This window comes from Phocoena phocoena, chromosome 2, assembly GCF_963924675.1.
Source record: "Phocoena phocoena chromosome 2, mPhoPho1.1, whole genome shotgun sequence".
In the NCBI taxonomy this organism is placed as follows: Eukaryota; Metazoa; Chordata; class Mammalia; order Artiodactyla; family Phocoenidae; genus Phocoena; species Phocoena phocoena.
Window position 1 is genome coordinate 163,957,382 of NC_089220.1, and position 3,286 is coordinate 163,960,667.

General features: G+C 42.6%; 1 non-coding gene across 1 annotated transcript; it reads right to left on the reverse strand.

Moving 5' to 3' along the window:
- Nucleotides 1–1,347: 1,347 nt before the first annotated feature.
- On the reverse strand, nt 1,348–1,454 carry LOC136119759 (U6 spliceosomal RNA). Its single transcript, XR_010655718.1, has one exon. It is a non-coding gene; the product is annotated as a U6 spliceosomal RNA (small nuclear RNA).
- Nucleotides 1,455–3,286: the final 1,832 nt, after the last annotated feature.

Sequence of the window (3,286 nt, forward strand, 5' to 3'; positions counted from 1 at the left end):
AATTTGATCATGATTTGGACACTTGCTATATCAACAAATTCCTTCTCAACTTTATATGATTGTAATAACTGCAGCTAACAAGACAAGTGTGGTTGTCTGTTGCTGTATAACCAATCACCTCAAAGCTTAGTGGCTTAAAACAAGAAGATTTATTATTTTTCATGATTCTGTTGGCTGTGTGGTTCCCTGCCTGGGTTCATTAATGTAGTGGTATTCAGCTGGTGGATATGCTAGGCGCTGGGCTCAATGGGAACAGCTGATACACAGCTGGGCCCCTCTCTCTCCTCACGATCTTTCATCCCAGTCTTCTTTGTGGCATGGTGTTCCAGGAGGATAAAGATGGAAGGTGCAAAGTTTCTCCAGGCCTTTTTTTTTTTTTTTAATTTTATTGAAGTCTAGCTGATGTACAATGTTGTATTAATTTCTTTGGTACAGCAAAGTGACTCAGCCATACATATATACATATTCTTTTTCATATTCTTTTTCCATTATGGTTTGTCACTGGATATTGAATATAGTTCCCATACTATACAATAACACCTTGTTTATCTACCCTATATACAATAATTTGCCTCTGCTAATCCCAAACCCCCATTCTTTCCCCCACTCCCACCCTCGCCCCCAGTGAGTCTGTTTCTGCTTTGTAGGTATGTTAATTTGTGTTATGTTTTAGATTCCACATATAAGTGATATCATACGGTATTTGTCTTTCTCTTTCTGACTTACTTCACTTAGTATGATCATCTCTAGGTCCATCCATGTTGCTGCAAATGGCGTTATTTCGTTCTATTTGATGGCAGAGTAATATTCCACTGTGTGTGTGTGTGTGTGTGTGTGTGTGTGTGTGTGTATATATATATGTATATATACCACATCTTCCTTATCCATTCATCTGTCGATGGACATTTAGGTTGTTTCCATGTCTTGGCTATTGTAAATAATGCTGCTATGAACATAGGGGTGCATGTATCTTTTCGAGTTTTATCTGGATATATGCCCAGGAGTGGGATTGCTGGATCTCCTCAGGCCTTAATTCCAAAACTTGTACAACATTATCTCCACTTTATCCAATTAGTCAAAGTCACAACGCCAGCCCATATTCCAGGGAGTGGAGGATAGAGTCCACTTCTGGATGGGAGCAGCAAACTCACATTTTAAAGGGCTGTGCATTCTGGAATGGGACAAACTTGCAACCATGAAAAGAATTTTCGTGATTCCACATTATCTTATTTTCATAGCTCAGACAAAGGCAAGTATTGTAAATAATGTGCTTCTGATTTCTGAAAGCAACGTTCAAGTAAAGCTATTCTCAGATAGCTCTGTTATGATATATATTTTTTTCTTTTTAAAAATACGCAACGCTTCATGAATTTGCGTGTCATCCTTGTGCAGGGCCCATGCTAATCTTCTCTGTATCATTCCAATTTTAGTATATGTGCTGCCAAAGCGAGCACTGTTATAACATTTTAAAATCAATTGTCAAATAGCTTTTTAATAAGATTATTATAAAAATCAACAAATGTTTATCCTTTCCCTACAAATACACACACACCAGGAATAGTTGTCCCTCACCACTAGCCATTTAATTCCTACTTCTTTTTTGTTTTTATAATTAATTAAATTTTTTTTTTTTGGCTGTGTTGGGTATTCGTTGCTGTGTGCAGGCTTTCTCTAGTTGCGTCGAGTGGGAGCTACTCTTCGTTGCAGTGCGCGGGCTTCTCATTGCAGTGGCTTCTCTTGTTGCGGAGCACGGACTCTAGGCACGTGGGCTTCAGTAGTTGTGGCACACGGGCTTAGCTGCTCCGTGGCATGTGGGATCTTCCCAAACTAAGGCTCGAACCCGTGTTCCCTGCATTGGCAGGCGGATTCTTAACCACTGCACCACTAGGGAAGTCCCTCCTAGTTCTTTTTTAATGTAAAAACTTTCCTTCCGCTTTCTAATTAGCTGTAGCAGAATTTTCATCGGTATTGTAGCTTGGCAGTTACCTAAGTTTCCTACTTATTTTGGCCAATTTCCACCTAGAATATTAAGTCCTCTGAGACAAGCTGTCAAAGGCAACATTCCTGGAACGGCCTATCACATTTTTTCCACACTTAGGAAGAGCAAGTGTCCCCATAGGGCAAAGCAATCTCCTCTGAATCTGGAAGGGAAAAAAAACAGGAAGAGCGAACTCTGACATTCAGCTTCTGGTAGTCTACAGAGCTACTTTTTTTTTTTTTTGCAGTACGCGGGCCCCTCACTGTTGTGGCGTCTCCCGTTGCAGAGCACAGGCTCCAGACCTGCAGGCTCAGCGGCCATGGCTCACAGGCCCAGCCTCTCTGCGGCATGTGGGATCTTCCCGGACCGGGACACGAACCAGTGTCCCCTGCATCGGCAGGCGGACTCTCAACCACTGTTCCACCAGGGAAGCCCCAGAGCTACTTTTTAATAGCTGGGTGACCATTAACTGTCAATGTGGCCTTTTTAGTTGTTCAGTGATTTTTGGAGCCAACAGATATTTTGTAAGAACTAAAAATAATCTAAATTTACTGAGAGAAATATTCCTCAATTTTTTTCCTTAATTGGCAAAAAAAAAAAAAAAAAAAAAAAATTCAAACTACTCCCTTTATCTACTTTTAACCATTTGTTTAAAAACTTAGGCAGGTTCAGTTCAAGTCCCAAATTACAAAAATTGTTGAAGATAGCATTTTTTTTATTAGTTATTTTTGGCTGTGTGGGCTTTCTCTAGTTGCTGTGAGCAGGGGGTTGCTCTTCCTTGTGGTGCGGGGCTTCTCACTGCGGTGGCTTCTTTGTTGCGGAGCACGGGCTCTAGGAGCGCGGGCTCCAGTAGTTGCGGCGCACAGGCTTATTTGCTCCGTGGCATGTGGGATCTTCCCAGACTAGGGCTCAAACCTGTGTCCCCTGCATTGGCAGGTGGATTCTTAACCACTGTGCCACCAGGGAAGTCTCAGCGTTTGTTTTTAACATGTCTTAAAAATCGGCCCATTATAGGGGCTTCCCTGGTGGCGCAGTGGTTGAGAGTCCGCCTGCCGATGCAGGGAACACGGGTTCATGCCCCGGTCCTGGAAGATCCCACATGCCGCAGAGCGGCTGGGCCCCTGAGCCATGGCCGCTGAGCCTGCGCGCCCGGAGCCTGTGCTCCACAACGGGAGAGGCCACAACAGTGAGAGGCCCGCGTACAGCAAAAAAAAAAAAAAAAAATCGGCCATTATAGACAAAAGAAGTTAAAAATCTGGTGGCTATGGGTAATAAGAAAATAATTAACTAAAGTAAGCTTTCTGAATT